A 25,543-nucleotide genomic window follows, 5' to 3' on the forward strand; every position below is an offset into this window, starting at 1 on the left:
ATGTAAATTGAATGGTCTAGTCCAAGATGGAAGTGTTGAACACATTCGTTCCTATCTCCCTTACAAATGACTAGTACCTCACAGAACGCGCCGCGAGCTTTCGTGCTGCGAATGTGTAAATAGGGTGCAAACAGTTTTATATTATTTATATTTTATTTGGTTCGGAAACCTTTGGTCGAAGATATCATCTTACATTTATAACTCGCCACTCCTCTTAAGTTTTTGTTTGGCTTGTCATGTTACTAAAATATGTTTTGCTTTTGACTTACTTAACGTACAGATTTAAAAAGTTTGCAGCGGATTGTAACAGGCTATAAAAATATTAATTGATGGTATTTAAATCAAATCAAGTGCACTACGGTGTCACAATATACTTTGCCGTATTTCTGTACTGATAACAATTTTCTTAAGCGTATAGCACTTGATGTGAGATACGACGCGTTCACAACCAGTGGGAGGCTCCTTTGCACAGGATGCCGGCTAGATTATGGGTACCACAACGGCACCTATTTCTGCCGTGAAGCAGTAATATGTAAGTATTACTGTGTTTCGGTCTGAAGGGCGCCGTAGCTAGTGTAATTACTGGGCAAATGAGACTTAACATCTTATGTCTCAAGGTGACGAGCGCAGTTGTAGTGCCGCTTGGGATTTTTTATGGGTTTTTCAAGAATCCTGAGCGGCACTGCATTGTAATGGGCAGGGCGTATCAATTACCATCAGGTGTGCGTCCTGCTCGTCTCGTCCCTTATTTTCATAAAAAAAGGAGATTTAACTAGCAGATGCTTGTCGAGCAGGTTGTCGTTTTTTATTTTTATTTATTTATTTATACTATTAATCATTTACAGAAAGAATCGTAAAAGCTAACATAGTCCCGCAAAACTGTTTGGACAGTTTGTCTGCAGGATCAAGTCTCTTGTAATACATTAATGCTTATTAGAACATTGATTTTATACAAGTGTAATTAACAAATATTGATAAAAGTATAATAAAAAATCTAATTTTAACTTTAAGGCAGTATTGACAGTAAATATCTCTTAAGTTTAGTTTTAAAATTTCTTTTACTGGTTTCTAGTCGGATGTCTTCAGGCAAGCTGTTTAATAGATAAGGTAGGCGTTTTTTCAGAGTTCTATCTCCGTTGTAGTAGTATGTACGATTGTATGTACTTATTATATTGCAAAGTACCTGATAGAGAATATAGAAATAGCTTATAAACAAGTTCTCTTGTTCTCTCGGATAATGTTAATTAATCAATTCGGTATCATCTATATACCATTTAGATGTATAATAATATGCATGTTACTACATCTCCACGGATAGTTGCTTTGTATCGATGTGAGGGGCAAAACTGCAATATTTATACCTATTTATACCTTCATATATGCGGTTAAGAAAGTTTTTTTTTATGAAAATAAGGGACAAGACGAGCAGGACGTTCAGCTGATGGTAATTGATACACCCTGCCCATTACAATGCAGTGCCACTCAGGATTCTTGAAAAACCCCAAAAATTCTGAATGGCACTACAACTGCGCTCGTCACCTTGAGACATAAGATGTTAAGTCTCATTTGCCCAGTAATTTCACTAGCCTGTTTGCCTACTGAATATTTTGTCGTAAAACGTTGCAGACTAGGTATAACTTATATAATACTAGCTGACCCAGCAAACGTTGTATTGCTGATATTAAAATCGCGATACAAAAGTAACTGTTGATCGTAGATGGGTGAAAATTTGAAGTTGTATGTGTTTTTTAATGCTGACTCATAATCAAAAAAATTAAAAAAAAATCGTGTGGAGCACTTTTGACATTTAGGGCGATGAAAAATAGATGTTGTCCGATTCTCAGACCTACCCAATATGCACTCAAAATTTCATGAGAATTGGTCAAGCCGTTTCGGAGGAGTTCGGCCCCGCACACCCTGACACGAGGATTTTATATATTAGATTTATTAAGTGTATGAGAACCTAGATATCTTAATGGTGAAAAGGCTGTCAAAAATACTACAATATTATTCCCGACCTATATTCCTCGCCTTTTGCTAGTACCTTCAAAGTGGACCCTTAAAGGAAAGACTACCAAACGAATACTCTCCTTAGTTAAAATTATAATCATTACGAAATATCATTTAAATTAGAAATGAACTTAACTGCGCTCCTGATTGCCCCATAATTTCAGGGTTTACTAAAAAAAACTGATTCAGAAGTTCCTCAGACTTCAATGTTATACCTAATTACAAGAATTACAAAAATGTATCCTTCAAAATGTACATCCAACCTAAGACAATATAATTCACATAATGAATATATTATGCACAGAATCTAGCGGCCTCGTTGAATTTTATACTTACTTAAGAACAAAGTTGTCGAGTTTACGACAATTTAACATTTTCTTGCTTTGAGCTTCACGAGAATGAAATTACGGGTTAGATGTTCAAAAGTAGTCTTATTTACTAGAGACCATTTTGCATTCATAATAGAATGTTATCGGAGAATTGTACGAGATTTTAACAAGAATCCTACGCTTTGAAATTATTGTTTGCGTCAAGGTAAAATATTTATTTAACTACAATACATTTAACAAGGATTAACATAGAGCCGGAGGCTCCCGTACCATCGTGTCAGAAGATTATTAATTAAAAGGTAAGTACTTTGTAAAAGAAAAAAAAAGGAGTGGTCTAACAATATTAAAAAATGTGTGGATCTTGATAAAATATTGTTTTTAAAAGACGTAAGAGAAGGTGCTATAATCATTTCAGCCTGAAGACGTCTACTGCTGGACAAAGGCCTCCCCCAAATATCGCCATGACGATCGGTCCTGCGCTGCTCTCATCCATCCTACTCCGGCGATCTTGACCAGATCGTCGGTCCATCTTGTGGGGGGCCTACCAACACTACGCCTTCCGGTACGTGGTCGCCATTGGAGGACCTCACTGCCCCATATGCCATCTGTCCGCCGAGCTATGTGCCCTGCCCACTGCCACTTCTGTTTCGCAATCATTTGGGCTATGTCGGTGACTTTGGTTCTCCTACGGATCTCCTCGTTTCTAATTCGATCTCGCAGGGAAACCCCGAGCATAGCCAGCGAGCTTATAATATATATAATTTATTAATTAGTGACGCTATAATAATATAATTTAATTATTAATTCTATATTTTGAATTCGCTGTCTTGGTCTTTATTTTTAATGATGTCGGAAACAGTCGGATGTACAGCTGGGCAGTGGAGCCATCGGTATAGGAGTCCTGTTTGTTACTCTTAGCTTGGCCTAGTTCGTTGATTTCACTATTGTTCACAATTAAAGTCAACCCAACAAGCTCTAAGCTTCATCGCATTGAGATGCAACCATGAACTTACAATAAACTAGCGTACACATCGTAATCTGTACGCTAGTTTATTAGCTAAGTGTTAGTTGACAGCCCGAAGAATAATGCGTGACCAATTTAGAGTTGTCAATGTGAGCCTTTTTTTATGGAATAGGAGGACAAACGAGCGTACGGGTCACCTGTTGTTAAGTGATCATCGCCGCCCACAATCCCTTGCAACACCAGAGGAATCACAGGAGCGTTGCCGGCCTTTAAGGAAGGTGTGCGCGCTTTTTTTGAAGGTACCCATGTCGTATCGTCCCGGAAACACCGCACAAGGAAGTTCATTCCACAGCTTTGTAGTACGTGGAAGAAAGCTCCTTGTAAACCGCACTGTCGAGGACCGCCACACATCCAGCTGGTGGGGATGATATCCTAACTTGTGGCGTGTCGTGCGAAGGTGGAATTCGGCGGCAGGAATCAGGTTAAACAGCTCTTTGGAACACTCCCCGTGATAAATGCGGTAGAAGACACACAATGCCACCCCAACGCCAAGTGATCCAGCCGTTCACAGCCTTAGCTAATAATTAAATATTTAAAATACTAATAAGCAGAAGCTAATTCCAAGCCTGTCTGACTGTTAACAAGTCGTAATCAAACAAAATCAGTAACAGTTACTACAGATTCAGTTTCCTTTGATATCTTGCTGTAGCGACCGCCCTCGGGCTATTAAATAATAAGTTTAATTGTACAATGTTACTTTGTAAACATATTTTTTGATGAAAAAAAAGCCCGCTGAGTTTGTTGCGCCCGTTCTTCTCAGGCCTGAGGCATTCATTTTGGAATGGGTGGTAGTTTTTTTGACTTCCAATAAGTGATGTCACATCCTATTTCGAATAAAAATATTTGAATTTGAATTTGAATTCCCTTAGATATATTATTTCCCCTTGCACTATTTGTTCGTCTGTATTATACATTTACGCATGCATCAAAGTACCGATTCTATAATCTAAATCCGTCTTCAGCGCAATTCACAAATCAGTATTAAGAAGTGAGCTTCACAGATATCATAAATCATTTAATAATAAGATAAAGTTACACGAGTATTAGCATATCGGAGCACGCTGGAACATAAGACAGTCTTTATTAATGGATTGCTCTAAACACTCTGAAGAGATACTTATATCCAGTAACTTTTGACTCTTGGAAATTGATTGAAGATGCTCGCTTCCTAATTCTGCGAGATATTATAACCTTTATACAAAAGGCACTTGCGTGGCATATTTTCATATAAATTATGAGATTTATTACATTCAGTCTTCACTCTTGAATTACTTAGATTTGAAGAAAAATAAGAGGCATATTTTTACATAGATACAATGTTTATCAATGTGAATCATTGAATAAAGTGAAATATCATATTATTAATTACTAGGCAATACCCGCGACTTCGTTCGCGTATTATAACTGAGTACGTTATACTTATAAAACTCGTTCTGAAAACTTTAATAACTTTATTTCAAATGAAGATATCGGAATATTTTTTAGCTAAGGTTGGCCCGTGTCTAAGAAATATTATTAATTAGAAGACTCAATGTGAAACCTATCCAGTAGTTTTTCCGTGATGCCCGCACGAACCTCTATCATATTATTTATATAGATATTAATAAAATTTCGGTGGGACAAAAAATAGAACCGTTGATTATCACCACGCGCATGTTGCCCCAGTTCTATTCTAACACCAGAATTGTATTCATATTTACGTTAATTCGCAATATAGGTCCTGTACAGGTGATAGGTGATTCCTCTGGTGTTATAAGAGAGTGTGTGTCTCATGGTAACCATCAGGTGACCCGTGTGGATGCTCTTCATCGAGGTGCGTCACCTCCTTCGTGTGGTTCTCAGGAAACTTTTCCTCCAATCCCATCCAAATATGCTTCGTTTAGTCAATGAAAATTGTTATTTTATTCGCTAAAAAAATGTTGATTGTATTACTTAATAGTATAGTCAGGTAATATTTCTAGTTTTGACCTTATTAAATGACACAATAAGTGCGTAGATGTCAATATTATAAAAGTGAGATAAGGACACTGAACGTTAGCAGATTAAGAAACTTTCTTGTGTTGGTAATATAATATTGCATAATTAAATAATATTTTCAATAATGGATAAATTAGTCAATATTTATGTTTTATAGAGAAATAACATTACATGTAGTTTTTATCTCGACGTTTCTCCAACATTGCAGAACATCAGTACATTACTTTTTGTACGAAACCCCCTTTGGGGCAATTTTAGTTTTAAGTTATTTAATTATTAAGTACTGTGATGTATACAATTTTATTTTTAAGTACATCTTATTCTATTTTATTCAGTTCACTGTAATGGGTTTAAAATGCCTGAAATAAATGACATATTATAATATTAGTTGAAATACTGTTAAATTCAGTGTATTACTTAAATGTGTGTGTGCTCACGCTAACCAAAGATGAAAAATAGAAGCACCAAAAAATAAAAATAGTTTATACAGATAATACAAATTAAAATATATGGAAAAACTTGAATCCGCACCTCCCGAGATACGCTCCCGCGCTATTACCAAACCGTCCACAAGTCTTTGTAAATTTATTCAACTCTCGGCTAGTGACGCCATCTACAGGAGTGTACTGTATAGTTACACGACCTGTTCTACTATTAAATGGCACCAAGATACATTGTTTACACGTCAAAATAAGGATTTACGTGAGATTGTACAGCAACCTTATAGCAACTCATTTAACATGCTCATGTAAGATTCGTTATTGCGACAGACGGCAATAAAGTGTAATTTAGCTTTATAAATCAGGCAGGCTCGTGTTTCTGGCCTTTTATAAGATCTTGGAATTATGTTTAAAACGACAAGACTGAAACATGCCCCCCGGCTTTCTACGTAATGCTTATAATATTATTTCTTAATGGTAATACGGTGTTGTCTCAGGGCGCTGTGAGTTCGGAAGCGTTTACTTTTAAAGATTTACAGGGATAGATGGCAAAAAAGGTTATTCTTGTAAGATACGTTTTAGCCTACATTATTATTATAACATTGATGACCTGTATGCTGCGCCCAGTGAGGAAGCTGGAAGTCCACTTGCATAAGCTCTCGGGAAGCCCAAATGATGGAAGTTTTTAGAGGAGCGCCTTGTGCCATACACGATCAAAGGCCTTTGCTATATCCAGGCTAACTACCAGGCCTTCCCCGTTGCTTTCAACAGCTGCCGCCCGTCTATGTGTAAGGTATACCAGAAGATCGCCTGCCGACCGACCATGGCGGAAGCCTTACTGTCGGTCGTTGATCAACTGGTGACCTTCTAGGTATACCAATACCTGGCGGTAACTTATGCTCTCCATGATTTTGGAGAGCGGGGAGGCTATAGTAATAGGCCTGTCGTTTGCCGGATCCGAACTGTCTCCTTTTTTTGGATCGGATGAACAAAGGCTGAGTCCATGAGTCAGGAACTGCGAACTGAACTTTTGAATAAGAGTGCCGGAATAACCGCGTTAGCACCGGCGTCAACTCAGGGGCACACGTTCTAAGTACGATTTTTTTTTTTTTTTTAATGGAATAGGAGGACAAACGAGCGTACGGGTCACCTGTTATAAAGTGATCACCGCCGCCCACAATCTCTTGCAACACCGGAGGAATCACAGGAGCGTTGCCGGCCTTTAAGGAAGGTGTACGCGCTTTTTTTGAAGGTACCCATGTCGTATCGTCCCTGAAACACCGCACAAGGAAGCTCATTCCACAGCTTTGTAGTACGTGGAAGAAAGCTCCTTGAAAACCGCACTGTGGAGGACCGCCACACATCCAGATGGTGAGGATGATATCCTAACTTGGAGAAATGCCATCCGGCCTGCTCGACTTCCTGACGTCCAACAAAAACAGAGCTCGCCTAACAGTTTTCTGTCTGAACTGTACTTCAGGAATAGAGTTCTGACACCACGGGATAGTCGGCGGTGTTTTTCCGTCGTCGTCAAGAGTCTAGTTGGAGGCAAAGAAAGCGCAAAGAAGATCGGCTTTCTATTTTGCCCTATGGGTCAGGGTGTCATTCCTCATGTGCTACGGCGGCAGGGACAGCTAGTTGAAGTTACCAAGAGCAGCTTTCGACACCAACCAGCACTTGCGTGTTTCAGTCGGGTAACTGGAAAGCTGCCGCCGATTTTGATGACATGCTTCGTTTCGCATGGGCAATTTGCTGCTTAAAAGGTGGAGGCACGGTTATATTCCCCTTTAGAACTATGCAGTTCCTTTGAGCCCAGCGCCGCAACCAAAGTAAGATATGTCTGTTTTTTTGCAGTCAGATGCTGCTTTAACTGACGCATCAAACCAGGGCTGCGGGTTACTGGTGGTTTGCGACGTGGGCGTCGGATAGGCATTACACTCCTGACCAGGCGACCAATGCGAAACATAGCGGCACTAGGCCGCTACTCCACGCCGGTATTCTGTGCGAGTGTGGTAATTAACCCGGACGAGACTTGCCTGATTGGGCTGACGTCATAAGACGGCAGCGTGACTCTCCTGCTTCTAAAAAGCCCTTAGTAGCCTCTTACGACACCCTTGGGCCTAAGGCTCCCCTATTCTTTTAACGCCCCGGGGAAGCATAGGGCATTATTATAATTAATATCATTTATTGGATTTGGTGTCGATGAAATATCAACCAAAAAGGATAACACAAACTCTAAATGATAATATTAAGCCTTAAAAACATAATATGACTGTACGTGATAGGAATACAATACAAAGAATTAACGGAAAGCTTCTTTATCAAATGATGGTAGCATTTAATGTCATAAAAACCAGCCAAATATAAATAGTTCAAGTAGCGAAAGAGATTTTATTACAAGTTTCCACACACACTATGCGAAAAGACTTTTCCTTGATCTATTATTTAATACCAATTTAACTTGATTCCAGGAAAAAAGGACAGATGGACCCGCGGAAAATGAAATTATCCGATACAGGTTCCTTTTATTATTTCCAAGTAACCAAAATGTGTATTTCTTATCCTCAAAACTATAGTAAATGACAATTTAATAAATAATTGAAATCAATTTTAAATAACATTAAGAAACATATTTCAGAATGGAAGAATATTCATAGATATAAATAATTTATAGTTTCTGGAAGTAAGAACATTGAAATGCACAGTTTAATTAAATCGTGGACCACGAAACCTGCAACGTGATTGGCACTCAAGTTGCGGCCAAGTTACGAACGGAGAATGTGTCGGTTGAAGCAAATTCAACGACAAACTATACGCAAATCGGAGTAAGTAACACTCAATATAATTAATTCACTGGAATTACTCGAATAGAGATTGCTACTTGCACGGTTTGATATTTTAACAACTTTCATGGTGTGTATTCACTCCTTAACTTGTTTACTTATTAAAACAAATAGAATATAATATATATGTATATTAAGACTAGCTGACCCAGCAAACGTTGTATTGCCGATATTAAAATCGCGATACAAAAGTAACTGTTGATCGTAGATGGAAGAAAATTTGAAGTTATATGTATTTTTAATGCTGACTCATAATCAAAGAAATTTAAAAAAAACGTCAAAAAAATTAAAAAAAAATTCGTGTGGACCACCCTAAACATTAAGGGGGATGAAAAATAGATGTTGTCCGATTCTCAGACCTACCCAATATGCACTCAAAATTTCATGAGAATCGGTTAAGCCGTTTCGAAGGAGTTCAATGTTTAACACCATGACACGAGAATTTTATATATCAGATCAGTAGAATTTGGCGTTATTTTGCAAACCCATTGTTATTTATAATATAATTTATATTATGATCCTCTGTGTTCAGTTTACTAAGTCACTTCGACACGAGTTTTGCCTCTATCATACTGAATTTTAAATGGTTTTATGGAAGAGAAGGTCAAACAAGGGTACGCGTCACCTGATGTTAGGTGATCACCGCAGCCAACATTCTCTTGCAACACCTGAAAAACCATAGCCGACCTCATAGAAAGTTTGCAAAGTGCATGTGTTTTAATTTCAGACTTAATTAAGGTTAGGCTCTTGTTGTATTTTTCCTTGTTAAGTCAAAGATATTAGCATAACATTTTATATGAAGTGACTGAGGAGCGTGAGATATATAATAATAAATATTTCTTTTATCCATTAAAACTTATTCTTTTGAATAAATTTTGTGTTATAACGAAGATGGCAATCTTATAAAAAAGTAAGAAAAAAATTGATATTACTAATGTTGTAAATTTATAATTAGCTCATTCAGGTCAATTATATATTATGTTACATTTGTGCTGATATTATATACTTTAGTGATGTCAAAACTAAGTAGGTAAACTACTTCTTTTTTTATGAAAAAAAGGGACGAGACGAGCAGGACGTTCAGCTGATGGTAATTGAACCGCCCTGCCCATTGCAATGCAGTGTCGCTCAGGATTCTTAAAAAACCCCTAAAATTCTGAGCGGCACTACAACTGCGCTCGTCACATTGAGACATAAGATGTTAAGTCTCATTTGCCCAGTAATTTCACTAGCTACGGCTTCCTTCAGACCGAAACACAGTAATGCTTATTACATTACTACTTCACGGCAGAAATATTCGCGGTTGTGGTACCCATAATCTAGCCGGCATCCTGTGAAAAGGAGCCACCCACTCGTGGTGACTTGTGTCTTAAACATCAATTATCTATATATAATATATTAAAGAGAGTGATTCAAAAGGCAATTCCAATCCTTAAGATGTGGTTAGAAGTTTTGTTGAAATTTTGATTAAACTTTCTTATCTCTCGGAATAATTGTATATTTTGGCTGTCGGAGTAAGATGCCTGTCAATAATAGTAGATATCTAAGCGCTGTTGCCAATCTATTCCACTTAAACTAGAAAAATATCAACGAAAACAATATAGAAGGTCCCCAAACTCGTCATGTTCCAAAACCATCAGTCGCGAGCTTAACACGACCATTTCAAAGAGCCTCTTCTTATATTTTATTCATGTCGAGGGACAACTACTCCTGTTATAATTCATGATCAAACATTTAATACAACTTCACATCATTGCTCTATATCTCTGTGGTTTGCTCAGCAATGACAAATACTTCGTATGTTGCTTGGATTTTTGTTAGTCTCTAACGTATTCATGTTTCCTTAGTATTGTAATGTATTTATTAATGCTTAAGGACTTCTCTTTTAAGTTCGCAGAACCTGTGTTGGGTAAAAACGCTCCTAACAAGTATAAGCATCCTAACATTTTGATCAAAACACCAAAAAAAGATCGACGGCTTGACATTTGAATTAAAAAACCGGCCCGACGAGCAGTTTCCACCGAATCACAGAATAACGAAGACTATATTGCTATATAGACTCAGCCAGCATTCAGATATATGAGATACTGTCACATAGTAAGATTGGTTTATGAATGAATAATAAAATGTAATTATTTTAAGGCACAAAGTATAATTCCTGCTAAAATCCAGTAAGTATTTCATTTGTGTATCGTAGTTGTCCTATAGGTACCTTGGTACCTATTATATTTTTGAAATTTAATTTCTTTAGGCTTGCCACGAGAGAGAGAAAAGGATTTATGTAAAGGTTACGTGAAGAATATTAATAATAATTATAATGAGTTTGCCTGCTGATGTTATACGTTCGTAATATCATTGTTGTCTTTTACATATTACTTACAATGCTGTTATTAAAATTTATTAGTTCAACATTTACAATGTGTATAATACTCGTAGTGTGTTATATATATTTACTATATTACATAAATTTACGATATACATAATGATCGCTGCTGCACTGTAAATTAATTGTTTAACATTCTTATTGTGATATTATTATACTTCTGACTCTAACATTTTATAAAGGTGGTTCGCTGTTGCTTCAGAATCAACTAGTTACCCCTATCACTAGGAATAAAATAAAGTTATGGAAGTGTGTGACAAAATCAGAAGATGATCCTGCTGATGTAAGGCGGAATTATCTGCCAAGTGAGTCAATGAGATCCGAGATAATAAAAAACGAGCTCACGTGTAGCTTATTGCGTTACAGCACCGATCACATCACACTGCCATACTCTAACACTAAGAGGGAATATCTCATAATAGGGATTTTAATTATAATATTGACTCGAATAATAATTCAAATTATGACATTTAATTTAATTAATTATAATATTTTATACAGATAGTTAAAACGTCTTGTCTTGTCGCTACTCTGTACTTACACGAAGGCCGAAAAACGAAGAAAAGTTACTTCAAACCCACATAATACTTTTACGGATGACTTAATTTTTTTGGAACGACAAACAATAGACTGAATTAAATGTTTATAATTATAACAGTATGTAGCAGTTTTTGAAGTAAAACCTCCTTTGCATTTGGTGTGACTTGAGTGAACAACTTCCATCAAAAAAAATCAATTGAAACATTTTTAACCGTTAAAATTTGATGCTTTTGAGCGTTCACTGAGCATGTTTTGAATATAAATCTGATCACTAATTTCAAAGTTGTATCAAGACTAAAAGTTCGGGCGACTTGCTAAACGTCCGGAGTTTCGGATAATTTAGAAATCCTTATAGCACGTCCTCGTCGGAGCGCGAGTGACAATCACATTACACTGTTAGCGGAGTGATAGTCTGGGTGACTCTGTTTATAATGAAGCTGTTTGCTTCTCACTTCCTTTCTGCATTTTCAACCTTTACTACGTGTAAATTGAGTTCAAAGTGCTTGTTGTCAGATTGCAGGATGGACTTGTTTATTACATTTGACTACTTACATTCCATATTTTGATTTAACAAACAAAACGTTACATAGCTGTATATCGCATAATGATAATATATATTATTTTATGAAATTAAGAGACGAGACGAGCAGGACGTTCAGCTGATGGTAATTGAGACGTCCTGCCCATTACAATGCAGTGTCGCTCGGGATTCTTGAAAAACCCAAAAAATCTGAGTGGCACTACAAATGCGCTCGTCACCTTGAGACTCATTTGCCCAGTAATTTCACTATCTACGGCGCCTTTCAGACCGAAACAGAGTAATTTTTACACACTGCACATCACGGCAGAAATTGGCGCCGTTGTGGTACTCATAATCTAGCCGGCATCCTGTGCAGAGGAGCATCCCACTGGTAAAATCAACAAAATAACAAATTTTGTTTTGTAAATAATTAACTGGCTGGGTTTTTTTATTAAAGAGGGAGCAGACGGGCTGGAAGGTCACGTTATGGTGCCGCCCAAGTTTTACGACACCAGGAGTCAAGAGAGGCGTTGCCGGCGGTATTGTATCCAACTGCTGTGATTGTAGTCAATGTTTTGACTTATATTACTCAAAACTTCCTTCAATATAATATGAATGAATTAAATATTAATGAATCAGATAGATTTCATAAAAAATAATCTGAATGATAATAATAATATAAGTCTGGAATGAAATAACTTAAATGGGTACTTTATAACGCAAACAGAAATACATAGCAATGGATATTTTACCATTAAACTTCTAAAGTCCATCTACCATCACTCAATTGTTTGCTTGTTATAGTAATAAATAGAACTTTTTTTTTAACTTATTGAATTAGGCGTTACTTTGCGGAAATCTATAATTATACAAATGATTTAAGTTTTCTGTAGTGGTAATTCCGCCAATATTTGTTTTTAAAACAATTCGACACGTGTTGTCTCGCCAAAATCTGGCACTGACTCCAACACGTCCTGAGGATGCCTCGTGTAGAGGCGAAAGACGTGTCGAATTGTTTTAAAAACAAATATTGGCGGAATTAACACTAAAGAAAACTTAAATCATTTGTATAAATATAACCGTTTATCACGAGAACTAAACAAGGATCATTAAGATACAAAAGAAAGTAGTTATAAAGAATATTCATATTAATGGGCGACTTTTATGTAAATGCCAGTATCGTCTTTGTTAGACTTAACCTTTGAGTAGGTCAATAAGTGCGGCGACTCGGCGACACGGTGTACGGTGTAAGAGGGACCGATCCGATTAGCGCGTATGTTACCGTCGGGATTTGCGTAACTACGGTCTACTCGTTCACAGAAAGGTCGGGTATCACGAATTGAAAATAACCTATGGAACGAAAGAGATAGTGTATAAATAAATAAATAAAAGGTATTTATTTCAGGCATAATAAAACCCATAGTTACAAAAAAAATTGAAAAAAGGGGTGCCAAGTTAAAAGTAAAATTAGACTAACTAAAACTAAATAAATATGAATATGAACAAAAAATGACTGCACAAATTTGTGCAGTGTTGTCCATGTGAACAGAGATCCCACGCTTAAACACTGGATTCCTGATATCGTCAGAGACAGCCACGAGTATTTAGCTGTCGGAACGTTGCAGTCTCCGCCAGAAAGAGGCAACGCGAGACTGAATTATGATGAAAAAGTCGGGGATCCCAGCGTCTGCGAACATGGCCGACGCGCTGCAGCAACGCGGGAGCCGCATAAGAGCCCGGAACGCATCATTGTACTGGACTCTTATTCTGCTCATAGCATTCTGAGAAAACGTTACCCATAGCTGGCAGGTGTACATGCCTAAACAGTATGCCTTAAATAATAATGTAAGTATGAGTAGCCTAGTAGCACACACTAGTAAAACCTTAGCAAGTGAAGCACCTTTGTGCTAGTGTGTGTGCGGTTACGGGGTATACTAGCAACACAATTTTTTCTCCCTTAAATAATCATTTATCCACAAATACTTTTAAAGTATTGTTTTTCCATTTGTCCAAAACGCACGACGGCATTTTTAAAATATTTTATTGCAACTTAAACTGATCTGTCACAGATGATGGCGAATCTCATAATGGCGGCCGATCGGCTTGTATTAGAGTAAGTGTGTATGCTATGTTTACCGGCTTGTTTTGGTGCCTCACTGTTATGTAAGGTGACACGGAGTCCTTGTTTTTTTACTCGTCCGTGCCTAGTAGGTAAGAAAGGATAATCACTATTTGTTTTATATTTGTCGTCGTGCTTGGTATATGGAGAAGCATCTGACATCAATTATTATGTTTGATTTTATCAAAACCGTTTTATTAATGGTGCAATCAATTGTGGTGAAGCGAGTCTATCTAAAAATATTTGTCGGCTTGAGGTAGTCCTGTTGCTTGTGAACCAATGAGTCTAATCAATTAAGATTCGTGAATTTTGATTAATTCAATCATAATAAATGTAAATGTATGGAGATGCGGCCTTTGTGACAAGTTCTCCGCAGTACAATTGATTGGATTACTCACAAGGGATGTGACGTACTGGTGTTATAATAACATCATGGTGTATCTTCTCATATTGAAATAATGATGTTTGTAGGTTTATTGGATCTCTCGGAGTTGCTGAGTGTAGTATTTAACAAGATTAATAACCATAAAAAATAAAAATGTGAAATTTTATTTCATCTTTTTAACATAGCACTTGGTCAAAATTTCACTCCAACTCCTCACAGTATATTTTAAATCCCTTTACCTAATACTATGAGGTTTATACAAATGATTTAAGTTTTCTTTAGTGTTAATTCCGCCAATATTTGTTTTTAAACAATTCGACACGTGTTTCGCCTCTACACGAGGCATCCTCAGGACGTGTTGTCTCGCCAAAATCTGGCACGAGTCTGATAGAGGCGAAACACGTGTCGAATTGTTTTTAAAAACAAATATTGGAACACTAAAGAAAACTTAAATCATTTGTATAATTATGGATTTCCGCAAAGTAACGCCTAATTCAATAAATTTTACTATGAGGTTTGACAAAGTTGAAAGATTCGTGGAACAATTACGGTCTGAAGGGCGCCGTAGCTATTGAAATTACTGGGCAAATGAGACTTTAAAATCCTTTGTAAAGTTTTGGGTTTTTCATGAATGAGCCTGAGCGGCACTAATGTAATGTAAAACTGTAATGGGTAGGGCTTATCAATTACCATCAGTTGAACTTCCTGATCGTCTCACCCTTATTATCATATTTTTTTTTTAAATAAGAACAAAATATTTAGTTTGTGGTTTAATCTATAAATAGTACGAGTTTGTACGGAATAGCTACTCTCGTGGACATATATAATCGAGTATTTTGCTACAATTCAACATTTCATAATCACAGTATAGATGCGTAGTGTGTAGTAGCGTTATAAGTGGGTTCTTCTAGCAATATTGTGTATCTTAGGAGTATATGAAATGAAGTCGCAGTGTTTAATTGGCTTTGATCCTCTTTTAGGGGAGGTCAATAATATTTATATTATGTGAAAATATTTTAAAGTGTTCACTATAGTAAAAATAATACAAAGAATTCAATTGCAATATTTTTATTTTTACGCGTTTCAAATGCGCACATTTTCTCGTACAACTCTGACAGAGCGGACACGAATCTATCATAAATGACGTTTTATGCTAACAATAACCAAGCTTGTTTCTCTAGCAACCCGTAACATAATGATGACGCGAGTATTATAAACACAAGTGGGTATCACGTTTCACGTGGCCGGCGCCGGGCTTGGCGCTAACCGAAGCTAAACAGAAGGTTTACCTCTAATATGCCAATACGCCTACGCGTTTTTCTTCTTATTTTACAAAAAAAACAACTTTATAATTTACTTTTAGCTCAATAAGTATCAACACTTAGTATAAAACAGTAAGATATACAAATGCCAGTCGCCTCAGTCACCGCTCTGATTTCATGTCTTCGATACGGGCGGAACGGATTACGGCGCATCTGTTGCCCGGCGCTTGTAAGTCCTGTACGTCGCTGTGTTCGGTGAAGGCATAAAGTAGGGTCACGGCGGAAGGTGGAATTAGTGAAGGGGAACAACGATTATATATTAATTACATTCGTTAGTCTCAATGTTTGTACAATCTATTTCATTATGAAGTTATCCATATTTACTGCTATATTTTGCTGTTGGTGACAAGTGAAGCATAATCGGACGTAGTTCCTGAAAAACGTTCCAAGCCAGAAACATCACATTTTATGGAATTCATGTTTAAAGTTTAATAAATATTAGTTTATTCCATACATGTGGCTTAGGCTACTAAGTCGCGATGTCATTTAAAGAGTGACAGTTACTGCCCTACTGTAGGGCTGCCATTTTTTGTTAGTCCGTTAAGGCGACACTAAATGCCAGCGACCTTGAGCGATATGAGTTCACGGTTGCCGGCCCGCCATCTATATAACAAAGTCAATATTTTCAAAATTCTTGCGTGCAAATCAGTTTATATGCTTACAATCCTCGTTATTAACTACTAATCTGAATAAATGTAAATGTAAATAACTTTTCTGAGAGAAGTACCAAAAAAATGCGTCACGCCATGCCAAAAAACTTGTTTAACTTCAAAGAAATGTGGTAGTTCAAAAAGGCTCGGCAGTGGTAACTATAACCAACAGCAAGCATTAGCAACCTACAAATAAGAGTTAAGGAAATGTGTAACAGGATTAAGTATTGTTCATAGCTTGAAATGCTATACTTTCACCACAAAACTTGTCTAAAAACACCATGTTTGCTTGTTTTCTGCTTACTTTTCGCCTTAATATGAATCACGTGACCAGTTTTGTGATCTTAACTTAATTTCGACAGTTTTTCTTGAATTACGTCCAATCGTAATCGTAAACCTTTCCATAGTTTTATTGTGACAAATTTTCCTAAAAACTAATAACATTGAGAAGTTTAGGGATGATTACATCCAGGTCGTAATACCTACTGTTGCATCTGGAAGGTTTAAAATCGTTTAAAATAAATGAAGTAAATAATTATCTCTTTCAATCTTATTGAAATTTTTTTCCACAGTGTTTTTTTATATGTAGCACTTAATATTTGCCAGTTTATTACAGCTGCTATTTCTAGAGTTAACGAGATCGACAATCACTAACTATCGCCCATTTCCCTTTTATAAAGTGCATACCTGATGCAGACCTGGGCACTGATGGACAATTAATAACAAAAAGACCTGCGTAAGTATGGGTCAGGTTCCAAAGGTTGATTTATTTAGAATACACCTTTACATTAATGTTTTAGACGCTTAAAGGTTATTTGGTTCATGATTCAACAAATTTGTTAAGTTAACGACATTAGAAACGAAAATTATAATATGAGACCTTTCTACCCCTCACATTTTATGATTCAGGTGATCGGGAATATTTTTAAAATCTACTACAGGGTTTGATTAGTCGTTGTGAAGTCTCGATATATAGGTATTTTTAGTTATTTTAGAAGCCTGATTATTACAAATTCAAGGAACTCGAGAGGTCGGTATTTCTTCCTGAAAAATATCCAGCGTTCCTGAACAAACAATCTTAACCAACACAAAGTTATTTCATATAAGTATGGAACGCTGATAATAATCGGCTTTGCAACATTATTGACGTGAAACAACACGACGACCGCGATGTTAAAACTACAATAAAACGGTTCATAAGTTGCATCATATGTACGTTTAGCTCTTATCTCATTTACTCTAACTTTGAACCTCACGTAAATACCATAATAGCAGAAATTCTTATAATTGCACGTTTAAAAGTTGGAATGAAATTCTTACATATACTCCATTTCACCGATACGTGTTACAAAATATATCTATAACGTGCTATGAATTTCCAATTGTACTATTCTACTATTTACCACCATTTCAAAAAAAGCAAGTAAAACGGTAAGAATTGACAAGAAACTAATTGTCGCTCTTTGTCAATAATTACAGTTAATTATAAAAAAAAAAATTAAAAATATTACTGAGCAATTTAAAATATTTTTTAAAACCATTAAATTATAACGTCTTCAAAAATTATTTCAATTGACTTTTGTACTGAGCGTTCCTTCCGTCAGAAAAAAATTCAGAGTTACCCCCAAGTCTCGCCTAATAAAGTTTTACTTCAATAAACAACCTTAAAAGTTATAGAGTACAGTAGATTCATTATATATATATATATATATATGTAACATCTAATTATAGTTATCTGCATATAATAATAACATCAAGAACTATTTCGTTAAATCAGAGGAGGAGCATCCTTGTTTTTTATAATGAAATTGTTTCACAGTAGAACTGTCAAACCGAGCGTCAAAGATTTCTCTCATAGAAAATATGTCCATACAAAACAAATATTGGAATTAAAAAGTTTTTAAAAACTATCCCATCTCTCATTTTGGACTAAACTACACTCGATGAAGCAATCCCCATTAAAATCCGTTCATCAAAACTTATATATATATATATATTTTAAACATTAAACGTAATATATATATATTACATTTAAGCTATACTTTTCAGGTTTTGACTTCAAAACCTGAACCTGTTTTTTACACATTTTCTATAATACGTTTTGGTTTATAATTACGTGTTAACTTGTTGAGAACTTGTTATAAAATATTTATTATGAATATATGAAAAGTTACAATATTAAAGTGTATTCACACGTTAATGTTAAGACGCACCGATGTCAGAGTGACCAGGTTACCTAGCGGTCAACTGACCATCACGTGAAATTATAGTTAGTTGACATTATAACACAACTTAAGGATGATCATTATTGTTGTTTTACGCCTGAAAATATATAACGTAATGTTTATAAAATGTTTTGACATAATATGATTTTGAATCAAAAGATTTTCACAGAGTAGCGACTGATAGAATAACGGCCGTTTTCAATAACCTATCTATCGCTAGTTTAACTTACTAGACGTAGACAAATCTATCTATATATATATATATATTGACAGATAGCATTGGACTATAACTATATTGGATATAGCAATGGATAGATAAGATCTTGTCATTAAACGGTGACAGCAATGTATCCGTAAGTTAAACTAAGGGTAGATGGGTTATTGAAAACGGCCGTTAAACACCTTCTTAATTTTTCTCAACATTCATATTAAAGGTTGAATTGAATATAAATTATATTTCCACTAATTACGATAGTCGTTTGTTAGTGCAGCGACAATATATTTTGTACATCTTCAACACTCAAATAGTAATAAGCCAAAGCTCGTAACAATTAAATTAGCATTTTAATAAAAACACATTTCGTTCGCTCCCTTTTTCGTTTTTATAATTATTTTATTATTATTAAGCGTAAGTATTTCACGTTAACAGATTTTTAAGACTTGTAAAGTTTAACGATGCCTTAATGTATTTCGAGTTCGTAATTTGTGTTTTAAGGGCTTCTGAGATTAGCAAGTGCACTTAGAACTTTTATTGTTTAATTTAACAATATTGTTATAGCTCATAGTTATACAGTTTGCATTACTAATGATGTGATCATCCAAAGCTTTCAAAAATAAGTATCATTAAAAGATTTTTTTACGGAATTTTAACTATTTTTTATAATTTTTATTTTTTATTTATTTCAACATTTTAACTATTACATAAACAAAAAATATTGCCTTATTATTGCTACACCCAAAGAAAAAAAAGGCAAAACTGGCTTTTATGTTCTCAAAATTAATACTTTTACAAGGAATTTTTTTGATGTCAGTTCAAACCCTTCCTTAATATAAATTTATTTTTATTTTAATAATTTTTGTTACATATTTCATTTCGATTTAGTATTTTAATGTTGTAATTAATACTGTTAATCGAAGGTGTGTGTTTTTTATTTCTAATAAAGTGTTTTTCATTCTATTTTAAACACCGAGAGATGATATAATTTTCTAATATTTAAAATTCTCGTGTCATGGTGTTAAACATTGAACTCCTCCGAAACGGCTTGACCGATTCTCAAGAAATTTTGAGTGCATATTGGGTAGGTCTGAGAATCGGACAACATCTATTTTTCATCCCCCTAAATGTTAAGGGTGGTCCACACGAATTTTTTTTTTAATTTTTTAGACATTTTTTTTAATTTGTTTGATTATGAGTCAGCATTAAAAAAAACAACTTCAAATTTTGACCCATCTACGATCAACTGTTACTTTTGTATCGCGATTTTAATATCGGCAATACAACGTTTGCTGGGTCAGCTAGTAATTATGTAAAATCATACTTTTAAAGGTAAAGACGACTTAGGCACTACTACTCCTGTTAGTGCAAACTTTTTATTTGTTTAACAAATTAATAAATTTTATTCTATATGGATCATTCTGCAATACGCGTTTATTCTATTTCTTACTCCTTTCATTATTTTAAAATTGACGATGGCTTTTGACAAATGAATAAAAACAGCTTTTTATTATGAACAGAATAGATCAGCTGATTTACTACATCTATATTGTTGTATACTCTTTCTATATTGTTTAGAATCTGATAGTCTTAGAGACGGCTCGGATAATTGGTTCTACTGAGGGTCATTCATTACCAGATAAGATCGATTGTACATTTTCGATCCCTCTAAATTTAGTTGTTTTGGTCTTTAACTTAAGAAAGTTGACAAGAGTCAAACGTAAAATAATAATAACCTTTAATTTTTTTATGGAAAAGAAGAGTCAGGCTGCAGAGATCAGGTCATACAGTTTTCAGAATACGTCTTTTGATCACTGCAGTAGAAAATATACAACGAAGCGACGTCCCTACTCAACGTCAAGAGATCAATACGTACCCAGAGTACTAGACCGGTTAGAGTCAAATAACCGGGTGTTTGAACAGAGATCCAGAAAACAAAAATCCAGAATCCAGAAAAAAAATATTCGAACATCATTTATAACATATTAGGTACATATCTGTTTTATTTCTTTTATAGACCCCACGACGTGTATGATTCAGCCACCATTCATACACTTGACGCTTTTATAAAAAGTGTAAAAGTTATTCAAATACTCGATAGTTTTTGATCCGATGATAAGGGTCAAAATAAATCGACAAGAATAAAAGAAAATCTGATATAAGTTGAGCCGGGTCTACTGAAAATAGGAGGTCCAATCAAAGGAAATATTTAATTTCGTCAACGGAAAACAAAATAGAGTGTTCGCCTCCGCCTACCGCCCTTCATCTAGCGGCCACGTGACGTACAGAGAGCCCCCCCGCCCGCCTCTATCCTCCTCTACCCTCCCAAACTCTCTTTACTCGCTTCTCTTTTACGACTAAACGTAAATACGATGGACAGTGAAATTATTTTTACGTACGCCTTAAGCCTCTGACGCTACATTCACATTAGATTGAACCGATATGTCCCTCGAGTCGCCGCTTCATTCTGAGCACCGTCATGGTCCCGTCCACTATTTTTATTGTCAATATGTCGCCAGATATTACAGACAGTGTTCAGTCTGTGGCTATACTGCATTCGAGCTAATGTTCCACCTGATCAGATCGGGCTCCGACTTCTGGATTTTTTCCATTTCCGTTGATTCAGTCTCAAGATTCCTGATTAAGATGCCGTCCCCACCGCGTACATATCAACGTAGGTCCACTACCCCCGTGCTCATGCCTGCACCGGACTTGGAGACGGGGGAAGTGGTCAGAATGCATGACAAGAGCACCGAAGAGTCGAACGAGGTCTCATGATCCACACCTCTTCCATCTGCGTCATACGAAAACGGCTTCACTTTGGTGAGCCGCATAAACAAACAGGGCCACGAGTCACCCTCTCCAGTTGCCACGTGAACCATGGCTCCGGCGTCCTCCGCGGTAGCTCTGCGTTCGACTTTACGAGCCACAAGACGTCCCTGTCTGTATTCAGAGGCGATAAGGCCCGCTGGTTGGCAAACTCCCCCCCTCCATGTCTCCACGGCTGGGACCACCACCTTCTCTTAGGCCGCCTTGACCGCACCGTTTCGTTTTTTAAGCTACCAACATAGAGGAGCTTTTAAGATTGTAAAGGGAGTCCACGTGTATCGACCGTCCGAGAGCGACATATGGTCGCTGTTTGAGGGCCTGAATATGTAAATGTATTTTTCCTCCTCCCAGAAAAAATGCGACGTTCTGACTGATCGTCATTTGTATTGTTCTCTAGAAATGAATCAATGAGTAAGTGTTTGACGTCCAATAAGTGATTTTAAATCCTATTTTGAGTAAAAATATTTGAATAAGTTGGTAGTAACTAAAATGTGAGATGAATACATTTGAATGAAGTTTTAAAAAATTTCTTTAAACAGCTTCGTAAGCGTTGTTCCTTATTTGATCAGCCGGACCAATTGTTGTTATGAGTCATTCGGATAATCGAAAATCCAGATAAAACATTAAGAAAAGCAATTGTTATATCCTTGTATGTAAACAATTTCAGGTGCTTTCTAAAATTAGTATCTGCTTTTTTTTCTTTTTACTGCTGCTATATTAAGGATATTTTGAAGTAAAACTTCTTTAGGCGTGACTTGGGGTAACTCAGAATATTTTTGGACGTTAGTACTTCCGGCAGAAAAAAGTCAATTGATACAATTTTTAACCATTTAATGATTTAAAAAAAAATCAAATTGCTCAGTAATATTTTCTGAAAATCTCCAAGTGTCTTTGTAATAAATAATAAAAACATAATCTTCTAGTCTTTCAACTTTTTAAGAATATTTGTTGTGTACTGGATGTCCTAGAATAGGTGGGACAAACAAGGGAAAATAGCATATTTTGTCTATGAGATTTCAGAAAGAAAAAAAAAGTATATAAATGTATCTGTTAATTATTATTAAGTTTTACTTCAATCACGCGTACAGATTACACGCACACACAATTTTTCGTTCTGAGATGGCTACTTGATAGTTGTTTCCAGGGCCTGTTCGACCTGCTATAGTGTCAAATCATTTTATTTAATACTATTATTAATTTGCACAGTCATCACGACCATCATGTTCACGAAGCATTAATGATGCGAAAACGACGAATTCAAGCTCTAGTGATCGATGCATCAAATATATAATATATAGTTATATTTATTTTCATTACTTTTATAAAATATTATATATTTAAAACGCATTTTAACATTGAAAACGATTCATATATTGGGATGCTACTGCATCCAATATATGGTGCTTCTTACGAACTAATTTATTGTGTATATTTTAATCAAATAGAGTATTTTATATAATTTACTCTATTTGATTTAAAATGGGCGTCGAGTTTCTTGTATGTTCTTCTCACCGACTTTACTTTTTCCTTACAGTAGATGCCGTAATTTAAATTAAATATTTAAAATGACGATTCACTGGTTTTCCATATCTTCCCATATCGAGTAGAAAAGTGGACAATCTTGGGTCGAGAAAGGCAAAGGATTAATGTATTCCGGATGTGGTGTGGAAGCGAATACTAAGAATACCTTATACCGAATATCGAACCAGCTCCGATTAAAATCTCGCTTGTCTACCTCATTCAGTCTACTTATTCTTTCGTATTTGGCCACACAATGCACACAGGCGAAGAAAATTTATGTTTTTGTGCTGACCACGATCCTCAGGCATGAGGGACGTATTTGAATACAATTCATTTGACTTTTGACTTTGAAATGGTTCCGAATATTTCCTGTGTCTTCTGTTTCATCTTGTATTTCCTACTGTTAACGCCCGGCTCAAACTATTAAGTTATTTGGCCGTGGTTAGTAATTCGGATTAACTGAGGTTCGGATAATTGAATCAAGTGTGTTCAAATCTAATGTTGATGTCAAATTAGCTGATTAAACTTTAAGGTTCTATCACGGCTTCGATCGAAGACACATTTAATTTCTTACTTTAATTGAACGAACTGTGTCACAAATACATAATATGTATAATATTAATTAAAATGTATGGGCACATACCGTGTTTATATCGAATAATGTGCCTCATGTAACGCTCACCGAGCGAGTCGACTCAAGCAGACTTTTCCGTTACAAGCTTAAATTAGTTAAACGTGACGGCTCATTCGCAATTTCCACAAAATAAAATATTTTCATTTGAAACCTTAATGACACTGATATACGATACACATACTAGATGTGGCTTTTAAATTTATTTAGGCATTAATGCTCAGCACACAGATATTTATATTTTTAGACTGGTATCTTAAAAATAAAACCTTAGCAAGGCTCATGATTATAGATACAAAGCTAAAATTATTTAGTGTAATCCAGCCCGTTTCATTACGTAAAAGACACAAAATGCTCAATGATATGTTACAATAATTAAGTAAAATACTATCTTATTAATAATGGATTTGTTTTTATTTATTTTTGCAATTCTCGTCCATGTTAGATTGAAAATGAGTATCTTCAGTATATAATATACTAGCTGACCCGGCAAACGTTGTTTTGCCATATAAAGTATAATTCACGGGATAGTTTTATAAGTAATAAAATATTGCCTATATTATAGCCACATCATTTTGTTCTATTGTCAATAGTTTTTGCAGCGCACGCAAATATAGGTTTTCGATTTTACACCTTGTGTTACAAAATAGCAATTTTATTATGGATCCCTAATTTTGAAAAAAAAAACATAGCCTATAGCCTTCCTCGATAAATGGACTACCCAACACTGAAAGAATCATTCAAATCGGACCAGTAGTACCAGAGATTTAAATTAATTTCGTACATGTCCTTAATATTACTCATTAATGAGCCTTTTCATTGCTATTAATTACAATTGTCATCGAAAATTGAATAATTTTAGCAAATAGCGACAAGACTATCATAAATATTCAAATAATTAACAGTTTTAAGAATTACGGTATAATATTTTTATACGATAAATTACACTAAACAAATCAAAAACCATTCCTATTTAATAGTTTGATAAAAGTTTAAAAGGATATTATATCGTAGACGAAATCGCGACAATATTATTTAGGAACTAAGGTAAAAAGTTTTAAAACTCCGTCCAAGTAAACAATAAACTTTTTTTTTAATGTTTAAAATAAGTATAAATGTAATAAGTCAATGAAAGAACTCACCTCGTATCACTTCGGAAGTCCGTCGCGCGCACACGATCTGTCAGACTCCCGCTAGACGGAACCCGCCCGTCTCATGCTCGCAGACTTACTGCGGCAGCTCCTGAGTGTCATCCCGCATCAGATGACAGCCATTGCGCATGCGTGCTGCTATCCCAATGGGCATGCCAGCTGATGAAGATTCTTAAGGTCAGTGTGTCACTATCAACTCATCAATTTGGGGAAATAAGATAAAGCGGCTATCTAGTAGGTAGTAGGAGTTACAGTAATATTTGTAACCAGAGAATTTGTGTGACACGTACGTAGCTTCTTTAAATTAAAATAAAACCTCCTTATTATTATTATTTGCAGAGGGTGGCAATATGCCTAGTCCTGATTGGGTCCTAGTAACACCGCGTCCAGAACTGAACTATTGTGTTCGCCACTCATACTTATAGCTCGT

At 35.6% G+C, this 25,543-nt stretch overlaps 1 protein-coding gene across 1 annotated transcript in view; it reads right to left on the minus strand.

Annotated features, from left to right (window-relative positions):
• The window catches only part of LOC126977083 (protein O-mannosyl-transferase TMTC1-like), a 173,285-nt gene extending 148,099 nt beyond the window's left edge, over nucleotides 1-25,186 (minus strand). The window contains exon 1 of the mRNA XM_050825774.1: nucleotides 25,105-25,186. The gene's annotated coding sequence lies outside the window, so the exon portion shown is untranslated. The remainder of the gene's footprint in view (nucleotides 1-25,104) is intronic.
• Between the last annotated feature and the right edge of the window lie 357 nt (nucleotides 25,187-25,543).

The sequence above is a fragment of the Leptidea sinapis genome, chromosome 43 (genome assembly GCF_905404315.1).
Source record: "Leptidea sinapis chromosome 43, ilLepSina1.1, whole genome shotgun sequence".
NCBI lineage: Eukaryota > Metazoa > Arthropoda > Insecta > Lepidoptera > Pieridae > Leptidea > Leptidea sinapis.